The sequence below is a fragment of the Carassius auratus genome, unplaced genomic scaffold (assembly GCF_003368295.1).
Source record: "Carassius auratus strain Wakin unplaced genomic scaffold, ASM336829v1 scaf_tig00031427, whole genome shotgun sequence".
Taxonomy (NCBI): domain Eukaryota; kingdom Metazoa; phylum Chordata; class Actinopteri; order Cypriniformes; family Cyprinidae; genus Carassius; species Carassius auratus.
The window spans coordinates 20,384-37,044 of NW_020525923.1; the positions used below are offsets into that span (position 1 = coordinate 20,384).

General features: G+C 40.4%; 1 pseudogene; it reads left to right on the forward strand.

The window, feature by feature from the left end:
• Positions 1-316: 316 nt before the first annotated feature.
• LOC113080500 (cadherin EGF LAG seven-pass G-type receptor 3-like) overlaps positions 317-16,661 on the forward strand; it is a 38,587-nt pseudogene continuing 22,242 nt past the window's right edge.

The following is a 16,661-nucleotide window of genomic DNA, read 5'->3' on the forward strand; positions in this document are numbered from 1 at the left end:
GAGTGAGCGAGAGAGAGGAGAGAAAGAAAGAAGCGAGAGGGGGAGGAGTGAGGGTAGCACCGGGTTCGTTGTGAGCCATGTTGGATGTGAATGAGAGATGCTGCGCTCGTGCCGCTGCTAGCCGGAGCTCTACCAAACACCGAGAGTAGATGCGAGCTTCCCGGGATCACCGAGCGACCGGGGAGCACGGTGGAAGGAGTAGGGCGGTGGGGGTTGAGCTGGCCACTTAGCCGGCGTTTGGAGAGAGAAAGAGAGACACCTGGGTTCACAGAGAGGGGAGAAAGGAGAGAGGAGGAGAAAGGATTTCACCAGACTAATGGCTGCACTGCTACTGGACTTGGGCTCGCTTTCGCCGCTGTTGTTTTTCCTTCTCCTCAGCTCTTTGTTCAGTTTTATCCCGGGGAGTGCAGCGGGGCCGTTCTGCCGCTCCCTGTGCACCCACCCAGCCCCCGGAGACGCTAAAATCACCAGCCTACCCGACGGAACGTTAACGGGGGATTTGGCTGGGGGCGATTGGAAGATCCACCCTGCACGGTCGCGTGGACGGGAATCGCAGTGCTTACGGTCCTGTGTAGTTGGAACCCTCTCAGCTCCGTTGAGTCCGGATTACCGGAATTCTAGTGCATGGATATCAGAACCGGCGGCGCACACCGGACGCTGTCATCACCAGCCTGTTTGGAGTAAGTGTGGCAGTGGAGAGAAGGGCGTTGTTTCTCGTGTTCTTTCCTGCCCGGTTCAGTATGGCAAAAAGAGGACTATACAAAGGACTAGAACGCACTCGCGACCACAGACGCGCCTCGACACGGACAGAGTCATTGCACAAAGCGTGCTGGATTGCTATAGAGCCGTGGATAGCCAACTGAGGCCCAACCTCTGCCCATGTTACCCAAAACGGGAGTTTGCCGCTGACAAGACACCAACTCGGCCGTTATTAAAAGCCTATTCTTATTTTAATGTAGTTTCGGACACCAACAAATTGTGCAAAGCAACGGCGGACCGTCCCCTCTCATGCGCCCTGAATGTTATCGATCTCACCAGAGAGGGCTGGAACGGGTCAGGCATTAGGAATACCCGCGGGGACCCAGAACCTTGTGCGTGGCAGCCCTCTCTAGGACTTGGAAGCGAAGCAAGCAGCTGTCTCAAGTCACACCGGATCACAGGTTGTTCTGAAAGGCATCCAGACTGGCACAGCAGTAACTGGCACCGGTTCAACATCTCTCTGAGGCGCTACTCTGTTTGTGGAAGAAAGACAAGAGAAAATACAAACAGCACATCTTCAAATAAAAACTCAGAAGTCGAATTTGTGCGTGCAAAGTCCGATCGGAATAGTTCACAAAAGTTTTCTAGTGTGCTCAAACGGACTGATGCTCTGGATTTAATGCCAGTTTCTGCCTGGGTCATGACTGAGACTCGGTTTGATGACAGAAAGGCTCATTATAATGGATCAACTGGAATCGGAGCTACTCAGTTGTATATCGGTGATGTACACAACTCTGACTCATCTCCTACTGGCTCTCCCAGGGCTCATAATGCATCACACGTCTACCTCTTAGTCGAGCTTAACTTTCCTAAACGTTTCCGTGACTCTCACATTCACACGCGAGTAAATTCAGCACCCGCTCAGTGGACAGCGCCAGTCTCCGTGCGTGAGCTCGCTCACTCGAATGACTTTACTGAAAGTTTGTTCCTGAGGAATTGGAACAGTAACAATAACAACAACTGCGCCAAGAATCGTAATGATAACCACAACAACAGCAGTCCTGATGGTCAAAATGCAAATGAAACTCAAAATGCTGCTGACAATGAAGAGCGCGACTTTGTTAGAGGGGAAAACGCACGTTATCCTTGCTCCAGTACGCGTGCAGAGTGTGGCGACTACGACAGCTTAACCGCCGATGGGGGAGCCACGCGGCCGCAATTAAAATCCGGTAAACGGGTGTCATTACAAGCTGAGGGTGTCAGTCAGCAAGAGGAGCAGCTGGAAGCCGCGACTGAGTGCGGTAGGAGGGAGGGACAGATAGAGGGCGGGGTGAAAGGGGAGGGAACGGGGGAGGGTGACAGACAGCCTGTAGAGGGAGAAAGGGAGGAAAGCATGGAGTGGGTGATTGCAGAAGACACAAAGGAAGAGGTAGTGTTAGAAGAGACAAATTTACTGAGAGGAAAAGAAAAAGGTCAAGGCAATGGCAACTCTCAGTCAGACAGAAAAAGCGATGAAAACAAAGAGGGAATGTGGACCGAACAGAATGAGCTTAAACAGAGTCTAGATGGGGTGGAAAACACTCAAAAAGCTCTGTACGCTGAGAAACAAAAAGCAAGAGAGAGCAATGAAGTTCAGAGAGGAGAAGAGCAAGATTACAGCAAAGAGCAGACAGGTGTCCCTCCTGTTGGGCGCTCCCGTAGAGCTGCTAATAGGCACCCCCATTTCCCCCAGTATAACTACCAGGTTCAGGTTGCTGAGAACCAGCCTCCTGGTACCTCAGTCATAACTATGACAGCTGAGGACCCTGATGCTGGTGAGGCAGGCAGACTCAGTTACAGCGTGGCCCCTTTAATGAACAGCAGGTCCATGGATTACTTCCAAATTGACCCAATTACTGGCCTTCTCACCACCACACACATTCTGGATCGAGAACACATGGATCTGCACTACTTCCGAGTTACAGCCACAGACCATGGCTCACCACGCCTTTCTGGAACAACTATGGTGACCATCACTGTGGCTGATCGTAACGATCACTCTCCTGTGTTTGAGCAAACAGAATACCGCGAGACCATTCGAGAGAATGTGGAAGAGGGATATCCTATCCTGCAGCTGCGAGCAACAGATCTCGACTCACCAGCAAACGCTAACATACGCTACAGATTTATTGGAGAAAGTGCGGCCGTTGCACGTGCTGCATTTGAGATCGATCCTCGATCAGGCTTGATCACAACACGAGGTATTGTTGACAGAGAAGCCAATGAACGTTATACATTGTTGGTGGAAGCAGGTGACCAGGGAAGAGAGCCGGGCCCACGGTCGGCTACCGTTAGTGTCCATATCACTGTGTTGGATGAAAATGACAATGTTCCACAGTTCAGTCAAAAGCGGTATGTGGTTGCAGTTAGAGAGGATGTTCGACCATATTCTGAAATCCTCAGAGTCAGTGCCTCGGACCAGGATAAAGATGGGAATGCTGCTGTGCACTACAACATAATCAGTGGGAACAGCCGAGGACAGTTTGCGATTGACAGTGTTACTGGAGAAATCCAGGTGGTAGCGCCACTGGACTATGAGACGGAACGGGAGTACACGCTACGGTTAAGGGCTCAGGACAACGGCCGTCCACCTCTCTCCAACAACACTGGAATTGTGAGTGTGCAGGTCACTGATGTCAATGATAATCCACCGATCTTTGTATCCACACCTTTCCAGGCTACAGTGCTGGAGAGCGCTCCTATCGGTCACTCCATTCTTCACATACAAGCTATTGATACAGATAATGGTGACAATGCACGCCTGGAATACCGTTTAACAGGAACCGGCACCGATACACCATTTGTTATCAATGCTGCCACTGGTTGGGTGACAGTGAGCTCAGAACTTGACCGTGAATCAGTAGAGCATTACTTCTTTGGTGTTGAAGCTCGAGATTATGGTGCCCCACCTCTTTCTGCCACAGCTAGTGTTACAATCACAGTTATGGATGTTAATGATAACCGACCAGAGTTTCTACAAAAAGAGTATTACGCCAGATTAAATGAAGATGCATCTGTTGGAACAAGTGTGGTCAGCATAACCGCTGTTGACCGTGATGTAAATAGTGATGTCACATATCAGATCACAGGTGGAAACACACGTAATCGCTTTGCCATTAGCACAGCTGGTGGATCAGGACTTGTCTCTCTAGCACTGCCTTTGGACTACAAACAGGAGCGTCGTTATGTGTTAACAGTCACTGCCTCTGACAGAACTCTCCACGATACCTGTCAGGTGCACATCAACATCACAGATGCCAACACACACCGTCCTGTGTTCCAGAGTGCTCATTATTCAGTAAATGTGAATGAGGACCGGCCTCCTGGCAGCACAGTGGTGGTCATAAGTGCAACAGATGATGATGTTGGAGAAAACGCTCGCATCACTTACTACCTGGAGGACAATATTCCACAGTTTCGCATCGATCCTGCAAGCGGAGCGATCACACTTCAAGCAGAACTAGACTACGAAGACCAAATGACTTACACGCTTGCCATCACTGCTCGTGACAATGGAATACCTCAGAAATCTGACACCACTTATGTGGAGGTCAATGTTAATGATGTAAATGACAACGCACCTCAGTTCCTAAGCCCCAGGTATCAGGGTGGAGTCAGTGAGGATGCTCCACCTTTCACTAGTGTCCTGCAGATCTCTGCTACTGACCGTGATGCTCATGCCAATGGCCGTGTTCAGTATACGTTCCAGAATGGAGAAGACGGTGATGGTGATTTCACCATAGAACCAACCTCGGGAATAGTCCGGACCGTCAGGAGACTTGATCGTGAAAGTGTTCCCTTCTACGAGCTGACTGCATTTGCTGTGGATCGCGGTGTTCCACCTCAGCGTACACCTGTACACATTCAAGTCAGTGTCATGGATGTCAATGACAATGCTCCAGTGTTTCCTGCTGATGATTTTGAGGTTCTAGTGAAGGAGAACAGTGCCGTTGGGTCCGTAGTAGCTCAAATTACAGCGACTGATCCAGATGAGGGCCCAAATGCTCAGATAATGTATCAGATTGTGGAAGGAAATATTCCAGAAATCTTCCAAATGGACATTTTTTCAGGAGAACTCACTTCTTTAATTGACCTTGACTATGAAACAAGGAATGAGTATGTAATTGTTGTCCAGGCCACATCGGCTCCACTAGTCAGTCGTGCCACGGTGCGCATACGACTGGTTGACCAGAATGATAATGGGCCCCAAATGCAAGACTTTCAAATCATCTTTAACAACTTTGTATCCAATCGTTCCAACACCTTCCCAAGTGGGGTTATTGGACGAGTTCCAGCCCATGACCCAGATGTTTCGGATCATCTCTACTACACCATAGACCGCGGGAATGAGCTACACCTGCTGCTGTTGAACCACACGAGCGGGGAAATCCGCCTCAGCCGGAAACTGGACAACAACCGACCACTGGTGGCCCCGATGCTCATCACCGTGACTGGTAAGAGCAAGAGGGGGAGGGTTAGGGGAAGGGAGAGAGGGAGGATGAAATGGGTAAATGAGGTAAGTGCTGTTAAGGTCATAAGGTTGAAATCAAATCAGGCCAAATTGGTTTTGCTAACTCTTTTCTGCCGTGCTCTATTATGAAATATTGCTGAAGGCAATGTGTCAGAGTAGAGAGTGCATGTTAGAGGATAAATAGAAAGAATAGAAAATATCTTCAGAGAAAGCTGACTCTTGACTTGCATTTTTCTCTGTAGCAGACATTTAACGATCAATGTAAATTACTTTATGGTGGAATGATTTCTACTGGCATTAGTAGGTACTGTAACAGGAGTCTTGTTGGTAACTTGAGAGAGCGTAAGTGGTGAGGAGAGCAGTGCTTGGCCGCATTGCTTGATGTTGTTCATTGCATTGCTTGAAAGTGTAGATAATTGTGGCTTTTGAAAGATTATAAATGGTGATTTGTTATTTACAGAAAAGATGATTAAAAGGGTCAATTTAACATGATGTTTGAGGTTTTGTGGCTTCTTTGTGTTTATCACTTAGAAAAAAAATCCTGCTCGACTTGAACAATACTGCTGATTTTGTTCTGTGTTTTTACCTTAATTGGCAGTTTGTGTGTGTGTATGTGTGTGTAAGGCATATAGGATGGGGAGTTTGTGAGACTGCAGTTAGACAGCTCATTTGCCCTCTGGTAAAATTCTCTCTCTCTCCTCTGAGGAAGGCACACTTCCGTTTCCATCCCCCCTTTAATCTTTATTTCTCATTCATTTTACCTTCTTGCTTTTCTGTCTTCTTCTTCTATCTTTTTCTCTCACTATTTTCCTTTTACAAAATTTTTTTTCTGTTGGGTTAAATTGTCTAAATATATTTCTAAATAAGCTGAGCCGCTTTCTTCTACACTGTACAAATTAATCATCAAGTTTTGATGTCCCGAGGGAAATTGAAGGTTAAGTTGAAGGAATTAATAAATAAATAATTCCTTTGTATTTCGCTTCACCCAAAGAAACAGCAGTTACAGTTTTCTAATGAGCACAGCCCATTGACTGTAAGATGAAATGACATATTTTGGAACTCAGTGTCGCTTTTATCTTGTTATTCTCCAAACAAGGCAGATATGCTTATATTTATGTGATTAGTTTGTTTTGCTATTCCCTCTATGACGTGGTGTACACAATGCACATTTTAGGTGTAGTTAAAATCGTATTGGACTTAGAAATAATTAATGTAGACCAGAATGAAATTGTGTATATACTAGTAAATGTAGTTTAATAGAGGATTACAAACAGCCCTCTCATCTTGCATGCTTTCTCTTGCATTCTCTCTCTCTCTCTCTCTCTCTCTCTCTCTCTGTTCTACTTTGAGTGTAATAGGACGTCCTTAGGGGGAGCCTGGCTTTGGAAACAAACGGAGCACAGTAATCAGCTGTTAAACCAGTGCCCAAGATTTTGTGTTGTTCATGCAAGAATCTACTATGTTTATGCCTACATCTGGATTTGTTTGAGCATATATTAAGTTTGTGTGTTTATACACATGTGTTTTTGTGTGTGTGTGTGTGTGTGTGTGTGTGTAAGTGTCTGTAGTTGAGTGCTTCTTGGCTGATGGGGGTAGAAATTTATTTCCAGGTGACTAATTTCAGCTATGAAGGACAAATACGTCTAAGTATTTCACTCTCTTTTTATATGCAAAAACAAACAAACAGAGGCCCTTGAGACCTAGAGTCTGTTTTGGTCATGCTAGATTTGTAATTTCAATGTTTACAAGCGTGTTAAATGTGTGAGCTGCTGTTGTGGAATTTGTGAGCATGCGCGTGTATCAGTTTTTTGTTCCAGGTAGAGAAAGCTGAAAAACCTATACTGTAGGGACCTCTGAGATCTGTTTGTTTATTTCAGGTTTTTGTGAGCTGGTAAATGCTATTTGCATGTTTTCCTGCGACCCCAGTAAAGAACTGCTTCAAACACTCAGTTTTTTCCTAACAATCTCCCTCTGCAAAACAAGCCTAAAATAAAGTTCACTTTAGAGTGGGTAAGTGAGCTGGATTATAAAAGATTAAAAGGGTCTGAGAGAGGAATAGAAAGAGATACAAGGAAGAAAGGATGGGCTTAGGAAATGTGTTGAGGAAGAAAAAGAAGAAAACAGATTGAGAAAGCGAAAATAACAAAACACTCAAGTGGAAAAGAGAAATGGAGGGTGGCGAATGACAGGCGAGTGATTGAACAGGAGGAATAGAAAGAAGAAAAACTCGCTGAGTTCGGTCTTGGTTTTAATGGCTAAAAGGAAAATTATTCCAGATGAAAGAAATGGAAAATTGCCCTATTTGAAACATACCATACAGCTCTTAATATGCTTTTAAATGAAAGACTGTGTATATGTATATGCATTGAGTCTTGTATTTGTGCTTGCACTTAAAAATCTTCAAAAGTAGTATTTTGATCTTGTTTTCCAATAAAATAATGAAACATCTTTATAAACGAGATAAGTACTTAACATATAAATGTAAAATAAAATAATATTTTAGGAAATTTTGTTTTCATTTATTTATATATTGCTTGTTTTAAGCATATATTTAATAAATTTTGATATATTTATTCCCAAAACAAGCATAAACTATTTGTCACTGGCATTATAAAATAAGTTTTTGAATTCATAATATGTTCTCTAAAACAAGTCTCGAAATCTTGGTATATCAAATAAATGTAAAGGATATTTTGAAATAAAATATAAAACCATGCAATACTATTGTGAAATATGAGTTATATGAGTTTAAAATAATTGAATAAATTCCAAATGTATTCCTATTATGAACATTTGAATTTTTAGCAGCCGTTACTACCAGTCACATCCTTCACAAATAATTTGAATATGCTGATTTTGTGTTCAAGAAAGAATTATATGATTTATGATGTAGAAAACATCTGTGCTCCTAACAGAAATTTTTTTGTGACTTTATAAATATCTTTACTGTCATTCTAATTTTTCATATTCCACTGATTGCTAATGTCAGACATCGTAGACACAAATATCAAACAAACAGCAAAGAAACACACACACACACACACACACACTGGTGATTTGACTTATCCTCTGTGGGAGCCCGAATGTGTTGATTTAATCAGCATGACTAATAATATTTTCTGCTGTAAGCTACATTAATCATTTAAATCAATGTTTTGTTTAGTTTTATTTAGATGTTGAGTAACCACTAGTTGTGGCTGTTTACAGTAATTAAGATCATAACGTGTCATTTTGCTGTAATTGCTATTATTTGTTAGGAATCAGTGATTATTGGAATACAACAGCAAATTGTGTTTTCCATTGTGTTTTGCAACATATGTTTTTTTAGTTTAATGGCTTTGTGTGTTAGAGAGAAGCAGGGACTGTTTTGGGAGGTCAATAGGGAGCCACTGCCTGATAATCCTGTAATCAAACCAGCTGCCTCCTCGCACCCTTCCCCCACTTCTCCTGTACCTCCAAACCCCCCCTTCTATCTGTCCTTTCCTTGTCCTAGTCTTTCCCACAAACACACTTTCCCGGATCTCTTGTCTGTTTGATATTGCTTTCATCTTTCTGGCATCTATGTAAACGCTGCTGCTTCCCTGCCTCCACCCTACCTCCTCTAACCCCTTTCGCTCTTTCCATTACACTCTCTCTCTCGCACAGGGTGGCATTTCATCAAAGAAGGATATAATCTCCTTAGACACTGAGACATCCAGTGACATTAAAAACTTCAAGCCGCGGCTGTCGTCCTCTTGTAGACACTCACACGTTGTGCTTGACTTTATTTCTCCATGTTATAACAGCACAACTTGAGTCAAACACTTCAGTACTGTGGAAAACTGTTGAAATATTTTGAGCTAAACTGTAATTTACAAGCAGTGTTTGCGGGATTATGGAATTTACTTGTTTAATCGCTAACTATTTATCCTCCAGTGAGCTGTAAACCTTTTGCAACCATGATTATTTAGTCAGCGAAATTAACTTATTGTTAAGAATTGCTTCACACCAATTTGTGAGTGAATTATTTAGACCGGTTTTGTGACCCGGACCAACTGATAAATTGAATGGATCTGATAAAAAAAAAAAAAAAAAAAGATTCATTCATGAAATGTCAAGATTTTCAATGAATAAAATTATGAAATTTATTTAAAAAATGAAATGTTATTGAAAAAAAGCTATATTATAAATATTATTTGGCAAATACCTGTTTATTAGTTAAAGGTAAGCTGTACAATTGTTTATCATCACATTATGTGTATTTTTACTGTGACATATAGTTAAATGTCTGTTTTTTGCAAGTAAAATTATCAATTACCATATAATTTACAATAAAAACTGTACAATAATGTACATTTAAGTTTGTGTTAAATTGGATTTTATGTAATTAACACATTATTTTAGTGTTATGGCTGTTACCCTGATATTGTTTTGCCTTTTTATGTAGGACTCTGTGCATCATCTATACATTATTTTCCATGTATTTAGACAATATTTGAGCAGTGTCCTTGTTTTTATGGACAGGCCACTTAAGATGGAAATCATTTGGTTTTCTATTTTCCCCCTTTATTATTATGGTGATTATCAGAACACTTTAAGGTGAAAAGGAGATTTTGGTATAGTTTAAATATATAAAGAATGCAGCATGTAATATATTGTTATAAGTTATAAAATGGACAAGCACCAATGTACCACCAGGGAAAACCTGAATCATTCTCGCCGGAATTTTTACAGTGAATGTAATAGAATGGCAGGTGAAGTTGAGTCTAAATAACGTCTGTGTGTGAGAGAGAGAGACAGAAGTGGGGGTGGACGGTATATTTTATAAGAAATGTTTATCAGCATGAAAGGTATGACTTATAAGGGGATGACATTATGATCTAAAGTCTCTCTCTCCCCTCCCCCATTCATTTTATCGTCTTTTATTCTTTCCCATTCCTGACTCCTCCTTACCAGCCTCCAGCAGCCTCACCGCTCACCCCATCTCTCTCTCTCCTGCTCACCCTCTGCTGAATCATTTCCTCTTCTCTGTGTAATTTTCTTTCACTCAATTTAAATCGACTTCAGGGTGACTTGCTGCCAAAACTGTTTTCATGCACTTTAGCCAAAAACCTTTTTAATACATGCAGGAAAAAATCATTTAGAAAATGGAAAGGCAACTGTGAAAATGTCACCAATGTTGTACAAACATGATAGACTGAATAACATGATTCAGAATTGCTTAGATTGGTGTTGGTGGCACTGGAGTATTAAAGATATTCCAACAGAAACACTTTAATGATAATTAAATGGTGTGTATTTTTGGACTCACAGCCCAAAAAGTGGAAACTGGTTCAAATTCACAGCCAGTGGCTGTAATATTTAAACCCAAACAAATATGAATGTGTACAGCTGGATGTCAGGAGGCTAGTCAAGAACTTGTCTAGGTCGTAATTTCCCCCCTTGACGTAAATATTTTATCCTGTCAAGGGAAAGACAAGGCCAGTTTTAGAACCATTCAGATTTTTTGGCAATGGCATTTTATTTCAATATAACTTAAGCATCATAATAGAGTCTGGCTTAAATGTATGCTTATTTAAATGTAGAAATACATGTTTTCATTAGGTTCACTTACACAATATTTGTTTCTTTATCCCTCTGTCTTTCCAGCATGTTCTCTCTTCAGCACTAAACTTTCTGTGTGCTTCCTACGTTGTATGTACTGTTTTGTGTGTGTATGAGCATGAAGTATGTGTGCATTTGATGTACACACGCTTGAATCACTCTGCAGCATGTTGCTAATTTCACAGTCAGTGAGCTGTAGATGATATCACAGGCTGCACTGACACCAACCTGACTCACTTCACATGTTCAGATGGACCTCTGGAGGAGTACAGCTCGCACAGATACTATTTAAGTGTTTCAGATTGCAGCAGATTAAAACATAGGCTATATGGCAGAAATTGAAGTGATGAAGTGAGTTGTCAGACATGTTCTTAAAATAATTTGATGTACGGTGATAGAGGACAAGACCTGTAGTTTTCAAGATTATTTTTCAAGTTTGTTCTCCAACTCACTTCATCTTCCTTTGTCTCTGTCTGTTTCTCAGATGGCATTCACAGCGTCAGCGCTCAGTGTGTGTTGCGGGTTCTCATCATTACGGAGGAGATGCTCAGCAGCAGCATCACTGTGCGACTCCAGAACATGTCCCAGGAGCACTTCCTGTCCCCGTTGCTCACTCACTTCCTGGAAGGGGTATCAGCCGTGCTTTCAGTCTCTCCTGATGATGTGTTTGTGTTCAACGTGCAGCCGGATGCAGATGCAGGAAAGGTGCTCAACGTCAGTTTCTCCGCTGCATTGCCGGGAGGGCAGTTTTTCCCATCGGAGGCTCTGGAGGAGCAGCTGTACCTCAGCAGACCTAGACTCAACGCCCTTGCACATATGGAGGTGAAACACGTATACACACACTCAGTTGCCTTGTGAAGATCATTAGTTACAGTAAGAATATATCAAATCTAATAGAAATGTCAAATATCAATTGTTTGTTTTGATGTTTTGGCATTCATACATTCTAAAGTGTCGTTTAAGAATTTTTAAGCATGATGAGAACCATTAAAATGAAAAAAAAATCAATTAATCATTATTTAAATATAAAAAAAATAATTATTGAAATGAATAAATCAATAAACTTATGCTAGCATTCAAAAATTTTATTTTTTAAAGATTTTTTTGAAGGGAGACTCTTATGCTGGCCAAAGCTGCATTTATTTGGTCAAAATATTCTGCAAAAACAATTGCAGTTTAAAATAGCTGTCTTCTGTTTTAATATATTTTAAAAATATAGTTTTACTCTTGTGGGGTCAAAGCTGAATTTCCAGCAGTCATTTTTCCAGTCCTCATTATCACATGATCCTTCAGAAATCAGTCTAACATGCTGATTTGCTACTCAAGTAACATTTCTCATTGTTATCAATGTTGAAAACAGTTGTGCAGCACAATATTTTTTGTGGAAACCATAATATGTTTTCTTGCAGGATTATCTGGTTAATAGAAAGATGAAAATCTATCTTTTGTAACATTATAAATGTTCTTATAAATGTTTTTTTTTTTAACTTGCTGACCTCAAATAACCCTAATAAACTAGAATAAAAATGAATATCCTTCTCAAATGGAGAAATAAAAAGATGTATTTAATGCTATTTATTCAATTTACATTTAAAATGTTATTGAAGGAAATAATAAATAATAAATTATTAAAACATTTAAATGCAACATTGAATTTTTTAAATTGCATTTATAAGCTGAAAAACACAGTTTGACTGAAATGTTCAATGTAACAATTGAATAAAAGCAGTCTTTTTGTGGTGAGAGCACACAAACATACAGACACACTCACACTTCTCTGACGCTGTATTTTGTATTCTGGCAGGTTCTCCCGTTTGATGATAATGTGTGTTTGCGTGAGCCATGTCAGAACTACATGAAGTGCATCAGCGTTCTCCGCTTCAACAGCTCCGCTCCCTTTATCGCCTCCCCATCCACGCTGTTCCGGCCCATCCATCCCATCACAGGACTGCGCTGCCGCTGCCCTGCCGGATTTACAGGAGATTACTGTGAGATTGAAATTAACCTGTGTTACTCAAACCCCTGCATGAATGGAGGAGTGTGCGCTCGCAGAGAGGGAGGCTACACCTGCATCTGCCGAGAGGATTACACAGGTGAGAGTGTGATTGTGTATTTTAGGAAGAGACGTTTTATTGTATTGTGTCTTCTAGATGATGGGAATTCTTGCAAGGACTTGAAAAAGAACGTCTGGTGCACTTTGCAGTTTATTCTGGCCAAGAATCGCCCACTTATGGCTGGTTCACACTGCCAAAACAAACAACAAGATTTCAGTGTGTGTACTAAAGTTGGCTGTTGGATGTACAGTAGAATGATGAGAATAAAAACTGTCATGTTCGTACTGCCCAACACACGGAAACAAACAAACCCAAAAACCCTAGGCATTTGATGATTGTTATGAGTGGTTAGATAGAAAAGCACAGAATACCTTTTGAAGATTTGATTCTAGGATTTAAACTGGCTATAGATACAGATTCCCAATTCAGTTAGATTCTAATTCACAAACTGTCCATTCCATTCAAAATTTGATTGGATTGGATTCATTTCGGATTCCTTTTTGAATGTCTCTCTTTTCCTCATTTTTTAAAAATCTCTCAGCTAATGCTATAAATTATTTAAGGATCCTTTTTACTTGGTACATTACAAAAATGTGAATTTATGTAATAATTTTTGTCAAACTGTCAGACATAAAAAGCTATAAACAAAAACTGCTCTGTGGATACCAGCTGTGGATATTAACTTTAAATTGTGTTTCTTATGAAAAAACATTTTTATAACAATGTGTAAAATGATTGAACTTACAAATGTTTTTTTTTTTTTTTTTACTTGATTGACAAATAGATAAAGAAAAGCATTTGACCAAACGACAAAGAAAATCACCTAGCAAATGGACAAAGAAAACCAAATGGCTGTAAATGTGTCCATTTTTTTTTTCAATTTAAAAATGCTTTGTTAATTTAATATTTATCTACATTTTAAAGCATTTCATTTCTTTTCATGTTTAAATGATTAATTTCTTGTTTCGTGATATCTAAATGATCGCTCTTAGTCCTCCATGCATTTGGACTGCAAATATGGGTAAAATAGACTCGCAAAAAAAATAAATAGTCTTGCTCTGAACAATCAGTTTGGGAATTTTTAGCCTCCTTATGAGATAGTTCAAAGGAATATCACAAGTAATGGGAAAATCAATATTTTAACCTAGCACTGGCCATACGCGTCTTCTGTGTCTCCAAATCCAGTTCTAGTTCTTCCAAAAAAGCACTTGAAAATGATGCAGCATCCTGCCAATCAAACGATGCCAGTTTTCTGTGCAATATGCATCAGATGGCCAATGAAGGAGCTGTGAGCGATCTGTGGGCGCACCATCTGATGCTGAAAGTAGATGATGGCTACTGGTGGTGCAATGCAACTGCTAACCGGATTGTTTTTCAGTGTGTAATTATGTGTGGCCATGTGAGTAAAACAGATCTAAACTCTCAGCAGTGAAGTCAGTCTGAAGTTAAATGAGCAACTCTCTCAGTAATACAAACGCTGCAGTATGAGAGCAAGTGAAAGAGAGAGAAAAAAATCCAACGGAAGGAAGAAAGCAGGGGCAGATGCAGGATCCCCCGAGGGCCGTACCATGTGTGTGGTGGGGGTTGGGTAGAGAGGGTGGTTTAGCCCAAGAGGAGAAGAATAGCTTTGATGAATTAAACATCATTTGAACGAAGGGGAGAGAATACATTACCAAATATTCTGAGGGGATGGAGTGGATAGGTACCGGGGAGGAGAGTGAAACGGAAAAAGAGTGGAAGAAAGAGGGAAAAGTGCTCTTAACAGTAAGTCAGGAAGTGAACAGCTGGAAAAGGGAAAGAGCGAGCACCTGACACAAATATAAAAGTACAAAAGTATCTAGAGACCGAAGATAGAGAGACTAAAGATGGAGAGATATTTGCAGAGAGCTTTTTAAAGCCTTTCCCTGCTGGATTTTAACTGAGTCAACTGAGAATCAATGGAGATTTGTTTAAGTGTGTAAGTGTGTGTATTTGAGAGCATGCATGTCCCTAAAAGCTGATCTTTTGTCCATGTAGAGATAACTGAGCTTGAATGCTTATGTAGGTGAACATCTCTGTGTGCCATCACTTGTCTTTGTTGTGGATATGTGAAGACAGTTCTATTTTTTTTAGTTTGTTTTTGGACTTTTATAGCTCATTGAACACAGAGGGGCTGTTTGTATTTTTGAGATTCAGAATGCTGTGCTTATGTTCGTGTTGTTTGTGTGTTTGTGTGTGTGTGTGTGTGTGTTTCTGGCAGTTCTGGTTGAGGAGTTTAAAGAAATTGCTGTAGGTCTCTAAATGTGTGTTAGTAAGAGCACTGGTGGGAAATGTTTTCTCAGAATTGCTTGTGTTCATGTCAGACAGTTCATATGGTTTAATAAGGGCCAGGGGCATACAGACGGGATTATGAGACATGTTAAATAACAATAAAACCTCCTAAAAGCAATTTTATTAAATTCAAATGATACATCTTGCAAATTGGAACACCATTATACAGTCAGCACCACTACTGACAAGAAACCATGTCATTATGCAGAATATACATAAATGTATTTTTTTTCTCATATTTTAGTAATCTGAATGGTTTTATTTTAGTTTCAGTTGACTAAATGTAATCAGATATTAGTGAAAATAAATCTACAGTAGATCTACAATCTAATGGGTTTAGTCAAATTTAACTCAAAACTAAAAATAAACTAAATTTAACAAATGTATTTTTGTAATTTAACTTAAATTATAATGCAGTAATATCTGTCTTCAGTTCAAGATAGTCAGATAGTTTGATGCCTCCTTACAATTTGGCAAATTAATTTATCAAAGGAATTAGTTATTCCTTATGAAGAAAGTCATTTAATTTATGATTTTAGTTAGAAAAAATCAGTTCACTTGGTATTCAGTGACCTGTGACCTGCTTATATATATTTTTTTTATTTTATTCCAGGCACAGCAACTTACTTGATATGGCTTTTGAATATTCAGTCTGGTGCTGTCAAGAAGAAAATGCGCTAAAATCCTTTTCCCTTTGCAGGCGATATTCTTGTGAGCTATGATGAATATGCTAATACCTCTCATTGAATATGGAAATAATTCTCAGTCTAAGTATCCAGTAGGATAAAGGCTGGTGTGTTGGTGTGTGCGTGTGTGTGTATCTGTGGCTGGTTTGCAGTGAGCAGTTACTATTGTGTAAACATTAATGGTTTGTTTGCCTGTGGTGTGTGTCTGTCCACAGGCATTTGGTTATGTGTGTATACAGTATATGTATTTCTATGGTGGTGGGTCAAAGTTTGAAGTGCTTTTAAAGGCAGTATTTTCACACTCCCACTAAAAGGAGATGGGGATGTCTACATGTGTGTCTGTGCCAGAGGTTTGTACATGCATTCACATTAATGTGCTTTATTTAACCGTTGCCAGAGGCTAACCAAAACAATGCTGGAACATCACAGAACCAGAATCTGGCTCACATTTGGCTCAGCATCATAAAGCCTAAGGGCAGGATTTGCTGATGTTTCAAAACCCCAACAAAGCTGCTTCATGTGTGTGTGTGTGTGTGTGTGTGTCTGTTATTGGTCCAATGGGACATTCCCGTCTACAGGTTTTTACAGAGCTTCTACACATCGCTAACAAAGTATGTGTGTGCATAATCTAGACCCCCGCTGACACAGTGATGGTACAATTTATAGGATTTTTATCCAAATGTTACTGATTAAATTAGTCCTTAATGTTCAGCTCTTCATATTCTACACAAAGCCGTGTGAAATGATTCTTGGATCAAGTAAAAATAGAACTTAGAAAAAAACTGCTGTGTGGTTTGGTCCCATTCACTCTCTATTCCC